Genomic DNA, 11940 nt, shown 5'->3' on the forward strand with positions numbered 1-11940 from the left:
TGCATGAATGTTATTATGTCCTTATAAAGGAAGCCACAGAGAACTAGCTTGCCAGTTCTGCCCAACATACGATGACAGAATTGTGACTGGAGAAGGCCCTCACCTGGCCATGGTGGCACCTTGATTTCAGACTGTGCTAGCCTCCAGGACATGAGAAATAAGTTTCTCTGTGTTATTTTTAACTAAAACAGTTGACAATTTTATTTTCACATTTCACAGTACAAATGAAAAGTGCTTTTTTTTTTCTGGTCCATCTATTCCCCTGCCAAAACTAGTCTGTCTTTGATAGGAAGAGGGAGAAAGTCTTCCTTGTCACGCTGTTAGCAAACACCCAAAGTCATAGCACCATGATGTGGTGAAGTAGAACAAGGGATACAAAATGGATTGAAAGAAGTTCCCCTCTCTTCTTATCTGTGTGATCGAGTCCTTCTTGGGCAAGTAGGCACCATGATGAAACAGCAGGAGGCCTCATCACTGGGGGGGCCTGGTGTCATTAGCATGTGGCTTCCCAGAGGTGGCCTCATTCCAGGAGCAGCTCCCACTGGCATCATCCCAGGAGGAGGAGGGCCCATCATTGGCATCACAGAAGGGCCCCCACAAGGCGTGCTGGCATCAGATGAGGGCGAGGAGGACCAAGGAGACTAGAGGGAGGTGGCCTCATTGCCCCTATAGGAGGAGGAGAAGAGAATGGTGTAGGAGGGATCTTTCCTTGTTTTGTAGATCAGACTCTGAACATGCTGTTCCATCCATTTCTGATCATGGTCTTTCACATCCTCTTTGTATTTCCTACCGCTGCAGTGTGTCTTGCTCACAGATGGAGAGTTGAGGGTGACGTATGGGTCATAGTATCACAATAAAACTTAGGCATGTTGCTCTCATATTTCTGTTTTTTATAAGCCACCCAGTCTGTGGTATTTTATAGCCTAAATGGGCTAAGACACAGTGTAAAAGACATTGTGAATTATGTCCAAGGTAGATTTCTATTTCGTTAACTTGTATTTCATTAATTTTAATGCTTTGAATATTCCTGTCTTTACCTCCCAGTCCAATACAAATGCCCCAAAGTATGGTATGTCTATCAAAAATCATCAATTTAAGTCTAGGAAATAATACATTCCCATAATTATATGCTATTTTAGCCATTTCCAGTAAAGAAAAGAGAAATGCCTCATTATTGCACCATATAGCGTGATAAGGGCATTGTAGAAATGCTGTTTCTAAATGATTTTATGTGGGATACTAAAATGGGTTTATAGTAAATCAACAGTTCAATTTTTGAAGTATATAATTTTGTTATGTTCTTGTCAGGGAAAAAGTTGTAAGAGACTACGAAAAAAAGATCACTTCTAGCTCTCTCTGTCTAGGTTCTCAGGAGATTCTTCTAAACACTATAGGCAAAAATAAATACATCTTAACTAGGACTATGAATTGAATATTCTTGTTAATGTTTAATTTTCAAAATAAGCAAATCAATTTGGGAATATTGGTCTACTAGAATTATGTAACACATTATTAACTAGACGGATGTGGAAAGCTGTGGACTTGGGAGATGAGATACACAAAAACCAAAAAAATAGAAAAAGTCTTCAAAGAGTTTATGCAGCTCAGTAGTCCTTTCCCCTTTCATCTCTTTATTGCGGGTAAGGTTCCACAGAGTAGCAATTACAGAGATTACATTCCTCCTCTATCTCTTCTCTGTGGTTGACTCATATCCCATGCTTAAAAACATTCAGAGGCCTCCTTTATCTTAAACAAGGAAATCTTTACCTGATTTTACCTATCACAACCTCTGTCATTAAATGAGACTTTTATATTCACATGCCACACACCCACAGGTTCATAAATATCTTAACCAGCTCTGGCTATTCAAAGCATTATAGCTAACATCAAACTCTTTGCCGGTGTTTTGCATTTCATTTCCCGTCTTTACTTTCAGAAATTGTCACTATCCATTATCTTGTACTCAACTTTTCTTTTTCAAGTGGAATTATTTTCCCACTAATTGAAAAAATATATTTTCATGTTTGTGTCCATTAAAAAATCAACACATGAATTAAAGTCCTTTGGTTTACCACCTACCCATATCACTACCATCTCATCTCCTTCCTTTAAGCACCAGAGAAGTTTTAAGAATTATCATTTTTATTTTTTCAGAATTTCATTATCTCAGTATATCCCACTCCCACTTAATGTCATTGCAGTCTAGCTTCCTGCCCATTTTCTGCCCTGGTACAGCACTCAGTGAATTCACCAGTGACCTCTCTGCTGCTCCTCCTGATGGCCATTGATAGTAACATCTCTCAGTATTTCAGAATAACTTGAAACTGATGGTCACCCTTTCCTTGAAAACTATCCTTCCTGAGTTTCCATGTTAGGGGTCCCCCTTCCTTTTCCTTCTGAATTTTATCCATTCCTTCTGTTTCTTCTTTACATATTACCTCAGCACATCTCTGTGGTTTTTTTTTTTTAAGTTTATTTATTTTTAGAGAGAGGGGCAGGGAGGGAAGGAGAGAGAGAATCCCAAACAGGCTTCACGCTGTCAACATGGAGCCAGATGCAAGGCTCTAACTTACAAAGTGAAATCATGACCTGAGCTGAAATCAAAAGTCCCATGCTTAATGACTGACCCACCTATGCACCCTATCCTGGTTTTTGTTTGTTTGTTTTGTTTTGTTTTTTAACTTTCTCATTCTTCACTCATTATTCCCTTGGTGGTTTGATCCATATCCAGTGCTCTGACTACCACCTATATGGAGATGCAAAGCTGGACTTGTTATCTTTCTCTTCCAATTCCACTCCTTCCATTGTTGCTTATCTAAAGAATGGCACCATCTGGTGGCATAAGCCAAAAGCACCAGATAAAGCCTGATACCCTTTTCTTTTTCCTTTGTCACCCTTTATTCAGTGCTTTAAGAAGCCCTGCCAAAATTTCCTCTTAAATATTATATGAACTTGCCCCTTTATTCTCCATCTCTCCCGTGATCACTACCACCCTATCCAAGCTACCATGATCTTTTGCCTAGAAGATGCCATTCCATCCTATCTACATTCACTCAGCCTTTCTTCAGTTCTTTATACTGCAAATGTTAATTTGATTATGTTGCCATGCTCCCAACACTTCAAATCTTTTGACAATTTCCTATTGTTCTTTTTGTTTTGTTTTTATGTTTATTTATTTTTGAGAGAGAAAGAGGGAGGGAGACAGAAGATGTGAAGCAGACTCTGAGCTGACAGCCCCCTGATATGGGGCTCAAACTCACGAACCACAAGACCATCACCTGAGCTGAAGTTGGACACTTAACCAACTGAGCCACCAGGCACCCTTCCCACTGTTCTTTGGATAAAGAAAATCTCTTTTATATGACTTGTAAGACCCTGCATGGTCTGTAACCACCAAAGAAACTGTTAGTTTCTAATTTTTAAAAAATGTTTATTTTTTTTTGAGAGAGAGAGAGAGAGAGAGAGAGAGAGAGAGAGAGCATGAATGGGGTTGGGGCAGCAAGAGAGGGAGACACAGAATCTGAAACAGGCTCCAGGCTCTGAGTTGTCAGCACACAGCCTGACGTGGGTCTTGAAGTCACGAACCATGAGATCATGACCTAAGCTGAAGTCGGATGCTTAACTGAGCCACCCAGGTGCCCCAGAAACTCTTAGTTTCTTTGTCCCATTCACAAGGCATTCTTCAATCCTTTGTATCCAATATACTTTCCCCAGATACCTCTTTATTTATTTTTATTCTCAAATGCAATTCAAGCATTACTTTCTCAATGTAGCTTTTTCTGTCTCCATGATAACAGTCGTCCCATGATGGACTTTTAGAATCCTGATAACTCTTGTTTTTAACACTTCCTCCAGTTAGAACTTTGCATTTTTATCAGTGATTATTAAATATCTACCTTTGTTAGTCAACTATTAGTTCCATCAGGAAAGACATTAAAATTTTTGTTCTTTATTATATAATTAATGTTCAATAAATAATTTACCATATGACTTAATGAATGCATCCTTATGTTATCTTCCAGCTCCTTTCTGGAGAGTATATAACATTGGACTCCATTCCACTTTTATAATCCTGCTTTTGACCCTTTGGTCCTGGTATTTGCTTCTTGTTCACTCTCATTCTTGACTTTAAGCATCCTTCTAAAGATTTGATTGGATTTGTCCTCTGCCACTGTATTCTAAGAAATTGTGGACTAGATAGTGCCCCTAATCTATCACAATTCTAGAATTTGGACAGAGCTTTGTAGCTACTTAAAGCTGCCATTTTCCTTTTCCCATAGGAAAATCTTGCATATGTGCCTTTTACTCAGTTTACTTCAAAGCTAGACATTTGCTCAATAAGATTTTTGAATGTATTGGTTGTCTCTTTATGCCCTTTATTTTTCCCTTTAACTATAGCTATTCCTTAGTCTTTATAGTCCTTTGAATTTTCTTTTTTTTTTATCCTTCTGATAACTCGTCTGTAGTTACAATTTTGTTTTTAGCAGCTTTATTAATATATAACTTACCATATAATCACCATATAAAGCATATACAACTCAGTATCTTTTAGCATATTCACAGGGTACGTATTCATTATCACAATCATTTTTATAAAATTTTCATTACCCAAAAAATAAACCATGCACTCCCAACCATCAGCCTACAATGTCTCATCTCTTTCTTGAAACTCTAGGCAACCACTAATCTACTTTCTGTTTTCATAGATTTGCCTATTCTGGACATTTATTTTAATTGGGATTGCACAATATGTAGTTCTTTGTGACTGGCTTTCTAGTCATGATTTTAAACAATATCACCATGCTATTTCTCAATAATTTATTTTTAGACCCAACTCCTCTCTGAATTCCAGTAATGAATTGACAAAGTTTTGGTCTATATAAATCATTCTTACCTCAGCATAACATACCTAAGGTAGAACTGGTAAATTTACTTGTCAGATACCTTGCTTGCCTTTATTCCATATTCCTGTCAATGCACCTGACATCACAGGAACTATTTTTCTCTCCCAAACCTCATGCTTACCGTAACCCATTTACTAGGAACAAGAAGTTTTGTAATTTGTTGGCTTAATGCAAAGTTGGACGGTACACTTTCATTAAAGTGGTTCAGAGGAAACAGTTCAGTGTTTCAAGTGTTGGAATATGTTTTTCAGTGAGTTTCGATAAGATCATTTTATTACTTGTGTTTTTACAGCCTGGCTCCAGAAGCTGGACTACTCTTAACAAGGGTGGTCCTGTGGATGGAGAGGATTTAGGGCTTCTCTCAGGGCCAAGTAAGGCGGCAGGACCTGCCCTTGGTCTGTGTTGCTGCTGTTATACCTGCTGAAACCCTTTGGCAGCTGAGTTGTTTCTTCTTGCAGAAGCAGCCAGAATCCTTGGGCACTCGTAGACTGCTAGAGTCACTCTCTCCCTAGAAGCTCCCTTATCAGCAGCAGAAACTATAACCCATAGGGAATAACTAGCAATGGTAGTTCTTTTGGACTAGAGCCCCTCCTTTTCCCTAAAGGGTATGGAAAGGGGTTATATATGAATCTATGCTAACTACAAAAAAATCACTCATTTCGAGGTAAGAAGTTAGTTTTTTGTTTTAAGAATTTAGTTTTAATCACACCAACAGACTCTCAGTTGCTTAAATCATTGAAATATTCTTCTAGACCCCTTTACCTTTAATAGAGCTCTATAATCTGGTCTTTATATATTCTTAAAATCCACTTGCCACTTTATTTTGATGTTAACCATCTGATCCAGGAAGAACCATTGCCTCAATGGCCCTTATATAATTTTTTCTTTCTTGCCTTTTCACTTTTTTTCTTTACACAGGGATGCTTTTTTTTTTTTTAGTTATAATTGACATATAACATAAGTTTCATATATACAACATGATTCAGTATTTGTATATACTGTGGAATGATCACTACAATAAATCTAGTTAAAATTTATCACCATAGTTACATAACATATTGTTTTCTTGTGATGAGGACTTTTAAGATCTGTTCTTTTTTGCAACTTCCAAATATATAATAAAGAATTATTAACTACAGTCATCATGGTATACATTATATCTTCATGATTATTTCATAAGTGGAAGTTTATACTTTTGGACTGTCTTCACCCATTTCATCCTACCCCAACCCCTGGCAGCTCATCCCCTGCCCCGCATACAGGGAATATTTTCCCCCATTGCTATGTAGCTTTCTCTGACAATGGAGGTTTACAATCATCTCACCTTTTTAAAAACTGCAGAATTTATACTCAGCACCATACCCCTTTGGCACTGGCTTTCTTTCCCAATGAGATTATAAAACTCGCAATCGTTTTTATACCTGTTTCTTCCACTAGTGTCTAGCACAGTATAAACATAGAATGTAGTCAATACCTGTTTTTGTACAGATAAACAGATGATTGCTATAAATAGCTAAGAAAAACAGATACCATTAGAACAAGTCTTAGAAGGTTGATTCAAGCAGTTTTACTAAAACTTATTTAAAAAGGACTAATTTTAAAACCAGAAACAGAAAAAACACCTAAAGAACAATGAAACAGTTTATCAGTTAATTGAATTCTGAAATTAATCATTTTTGTATGCATGCAATGTCTCTGTTTCTAGTCTAAGTTCAAGTATGAATGCCAGTGTTGAATTCAAATAGAGCTTTGGTGAATGAGTAACTAACTCAAGGTCAGCAATAGGCTAAACATGCTGCTTGTCTGCTTCCCAGTCAGTATTGTGGAAGTTACAGGTGTAGCTAAAAGGTCATTATGATAACTCATAATTTGCATATTAAGCCTCTGGGAATATGATCTATATTGTGCCATCTCCCAGATTGCTTATATTTCTAATGCAATGAGATTTTATGACCTTGGGAAACCAACTCCTGAAACCTAGAAGAATGACATAATACCAATGACATTGAGCATCCTTCTAGAACACTGACAGGTTTAAAGCTATATTTAGGTGACAGAAACCTACACAGAGATAGATATCACTTTCATTTACTGGATGCTCTTAAGTCAAATCAATTAATATTGATTAATTTGTCTTGCATCTAATTAAGTGGTTTTCTCTCCACTTAGGTGATATCTTTGAACTATTGTGTGTGTGTGTGTGTGTGTGTGTGTGTGTGTGTGTGTGTGTGTCCTGACAGTAATATGGAGTGTCCATATTACCTCCATGTCTGTTTGTGGTATTGATGTTGAGACCTGTGGTCTCCACTCACCACTAGCTCAATGTGGATGTTTTACAAAGGTAGGAAGTTTCCCTTCTAAGAAAATGTGACTGCAGACCTCACTTGAGAACTTCTCTTTACCTGGTGATTGAATCCAAGACTGTTTTTGTTTGTCTTATTAGGCGAAATGTTCTGAAACACTGATATGACCACTGTTGGATTTTTTAAATTCATTTTTATTTTATGTTGAATGTGATAAATGATAATATTATGAATATAATTATACAAATATATTCATAGTTTTGTCTTGAAGGTGCACACAAGGCATTCTAAATCAGTCACATTATTATCTACTTAAAAAGAAAATCATGATCACATTGTTCTCTACACTCTGATCCTTACCCAAGGAGGGTGTCTATGAAAGCCAGGTCAAATGTCCTATGCATACAGATTTCAAAATCTATCTTGGGTGAGGAAGAGAGAACATTAGATTTTCTTCATTTGTATATAAGAAAGAGACAGCCAACCCTTCATTCTGACAAGGAATAGAAAGAATTCTAGGTTTTCACTCTAACCTTTTGAGACATGCATGCATCTTTCCTAGAGTCCCATAAACCATGGGTGTCTCCTACTTTAGGACCTAGATCTATTTCCAAGTTCTAGATTCATACTTTTTGAAATGTTAACAGAGAGACAGTGTTTCCTCTCACCTTGGGGTTTAACCTAGGGACCTAATTCAGAGCTTTGGCACTCTTGAGTTGGAGCAATTATCTATAGATCTAATTCTCATGGTATGTGAAGAGTAAAATGTTTCTAGGGGAATTGAAAGCATACATTCCTACCTTATGTTATAAACCTTTCCATGTCTTAGGAGCTTATGTCTTTTCACAGGAGCACTGAGAAATATAGGGGTGTTTATCTCTTCCCAGGCTAGAGATACGTGCTTTCCAGTATTTTACTTGATTTCCCCTGAAGTTTGCATGATAGCTATCACTGTGATGCTTTTTAAAGGTGAGGAAAATGAGACTCAGTAAGTTTAAACAGTTGACCCAAGACTGTAAAGCTAGAATAAATTATTTGTTTGGTGAAAATAAATTTTGCCTTGTTCCAAGCCCATCCTTTTTACACTATACCAGATTAAAGTTAAGGAGAACAATTTCAAAGCATCTCTTGAACAAAGATTTCTTTGACAAATAAAACAGATTTCATTTACTTATTACTTTCCCTTTTAGAAGTTTAAAAATCCAAGGAAATATGAATCTACATTGGTACCTGGGCTCTGGGTCAAACCTAGGAGAAAAAAAAAAAAACAACATGAAACTTGTCTCATAATTTTCAAAGGATAATTTAATATCTGATATCAGAAAGAGGACCTTTCTAAAAACAAAAACAACTACAAAATGTGTTATTTGGTGGCTCTAGTTACTTCCTTAAATGGACACATCTTCTCTATCTTTTCAATGTCTTTCTATTTTTCTAAGTTAACATGAGGAGATCCATTCTTAGAGGCAAGATAAGTACACCTAAGACATTATATTTTAGAACATCATAGATCTGAGAGAAGTTTTCCACATATCTTGAGCCTAAAGATAGAATTTAAATACAGGAAACATGCTAAAGCTGGAATTCTAGGTATTATTACTGTACTAAGTGTGCTTTTTCAGCCTGAAGTCAAATGCAGGGCAAAAGATAATATCTTTCTTCTTGAACTAAAGAATTCCTATAGCCTGAGCAGAACGGATCAAGAAGCAAACTCCTTATTTCCTTAGTACACATTCCTGACTCTGCAACAAGACAAAAGAAATTGATCAAATTAAGTCAAAACAAAACACAATAAAACCTAGTGGCTTTATAAGATATGACTGATATTTCCTTTGCCTTTATAAAAATGGGAAAAAATAAAATATTCATACACTAATAACTTTTCCAACTTAATTTAGACTCTTAGAAATATTTTTAGACAAATGACTTATAATATTTGATGACCTTCAAAATATAGTTTTATATTTTAATTGTGAGTAATAGGAAAACACTTGTGCAAAGTCGAATGGCTGACAGTTGATTCAAGGACTCATTTGAAAAAGAAGGGAAATAATATCCAAATTGGAATTGAAATCTTTTTTTTTTTAATTGGACGTGATTTTCAGGGGGAGAGACAGATGAAAAATATGGATATGTGTATATTTTCTTGATCTCTCTTTAGTAAATTACACATGGTAGGGAAAAATAATTAAAAACATATACATCTGAGGTTCTAAAATATTTATTTGTAAATCACTTACCAAGACTGTTTTTAGAAAATGCTGCAAATTGTAAATAGCTGAGAGAATTGTGTGAACAGGGAAATGAGGGAATATATATTTCTCTTCCAGATATGGTAATACTGTACCTAGGCACTTTCCAGATCTACTTTATTGTGAAACTTTACATCACACAAAGCCTCTTCAGACTGTTCTATGCCTCAGAACTTCTAAGTACAAGAATCTGCCTGATTTTTATTCCTCAGGTGTAAGTCCTTAGTACACATCCACTTGCCTTTATCAAAGAGTATATTTAGTTGATTCATAATTTTCAAGTTTTGTCTTTCAGGTTGGAGGTCCCTAGACATCATGCATTTTCTGTTACATGCTGTGTAGCGCTACACAAATCCCAGTGGGACTAAGATGTAATTTGCAGAAAAAATTGTTGAAAGTTTTTAGAAATATGAGACATAGGTCACCAGACCTGAATGAAACATGTTTAAGCAATTCACTTAAAAAGATTTCTCCCTCAAAAATATTCTAAAGAAGTGGAGACTAAGGGAAACAGCTTTCATTAAATGTTAAATATATAGTGCCCTTTGTCCTTGACCTTAGGAAAATCAGTATGTCATATTGACGGGTTTGACTAGGCATAACATTAAGAGATCTTAAAATGTTAACATGCATCTGCAAAAGAATGAAAATGGATCACGTTCTTACACTACACACAAAAATAAATTCAAAACAAAAACCTAAATGTGAGACCAGAAACCATAAAAATCTTCTAAGAGAACACAGGCAGTAACTTCATTCACATCAGGTATAGCAACTTTTTTCTAGATAGGGCCCCTGAGGCAAGGGAAACAAAAACAAAAATAAACTATTGGAACTACATCAAAATAAAAAGCTTCTGCACAACAAAGGAAACAATCAGCAAAACTAAAAGGCAACCTACAGAATGAGAGAAGATATTTGCAAATGGCATATCCAGTAAGGGTTAGTATCCAAAATATGAGGAACTTATAAAACTCAACATCCTCCCAAAAATAATCCAATTAAAAATGGGCAGAAGACATGAACAGACATTTCTCCTAAGAAGACCTACAGATGGCCAACAGACACATGAAAAGATGCTCATTATCACATAGCATTAGGGAAATGCAAATCAAAACTACAATGACTTATCACCTCACACCTGTCATCACTCTAGCTAAAATCAACAACATAAACAACAGATGTTGGTGATGATGTAGAGAAAAAGGAACCCTCTTGCACTGTTGGTGGGAATGCAAACTGGTGCAACCATTGTGGAAAACAGTATGGAGATTCCTCATAAAGTTAAAAATAGAAATTCCCTATGATAAGGCAATTGTACTACTGGGTATTTACCCAAAGAATACAAAAAAAAAAAAAAAACTAATTCAAAGGGATACATGCACCCCTATGTTTATTGCAGCATTATTTTCAATAGCTAAAGTGTCTATTGATAGATGAATGGATAAAGAAGAGGTGATATATACATGTGATATATATCACATGTATATATCCCAATATAAATCACATATATATATATCCCATATATATATATATATATATATATATATATATATATATATATTAAATTGGAAAAGTTAGTGTATACACACACACACACACACGATGGAATATTATTCAGCCATATAAAAGGAATGAAACCTTACCATTTGCAATAATATGAATGAAGCTGGAGAGTATTATGCTAAGCAAAATAAGCCAGTCAGAGAAAGGCAAATGCCATATAATTTCACTCATATGTGGAATTTGAAAAACAAAACAAGAGAAAAAAGATAGAAACCAAGAAACAGGCTCTTAACATAGAGAACAAACTGATCTTTACCAGAGTGGAGGGGAGAGAAGGAGAGAAAGATAATTGATGCAGATTAAGGAGTGCACTTATCTAGATGAACACTGGGTGTTATATGTAATTGTTGAATCACTATATTGTATGCTTGAAACTAACTTAACACTATAATTTAACTAGCTGGAATGAAAATAAAGAAGCAATAGGAAGCATAAAAAAACAATGTTAGCATTCATCAATGCATATCAGTAGAACCATATTTAAAATAACATATATAATATCAGTTAAAGCATAAGATCAAAAAGCTTAAAATCCTCTAGTAATACAACTTTCAAATGATTTATTCACTAACTATACTAAATAAAGAACTTGAAACTGTTTTTCACTTTTCCCAAATGAACAATATCACTAGGCACTAAATTATCCCAATTATAATTTGTTTAATTTAGCAATTTAGAAGCAAATGCAATGAGGGAATAAAAGAAAGGAACACGTCCCCCAAATATGAGTTAATATAGACAAAACAGACATCAGGGGACCTCATGTGGGTGCTTTTACAGTGGTTATATAATTTGCCTCTCATATATCACAAGATATAATTCCTTCCAAGGAGCTAAAGCTACTTTATTTCCTTCTTTCAAATGCATGATAAAATACCATGCACATGAAACCTCTTAAAGACTCAGAAAGATTAA

The 11940-nt window shown here is 35.5% G+C and overlaps 1 pseudogene; it reads right to left on the reverse strand.

The window, feature by feature from the left end:
- Positions 1 to 407: 407 nt before the first annotated feature.
- Positions 408 to 868, reverse strand: LOC102961242 (annotated as a pseudogene).
- Between the last annotated feature and the right edge of the window lie 11072 nt (positions 869 to 11940).

Source organism: Panthera tigris, chromosome B3 (genome assembly GCF_018350195.1).
Source record: "Panthera tigris isolate Pti1 chromosome B3, P.tigris_Pti1_mat1.1, whole genome shotgun sequence".
NCBI classification, from domain to species: domain Eukaryota; kingdom Metazoa; phylum Chordata; class Mammalia; order Carnivora; family Felidae; genus Panthera; species Panthera tigris.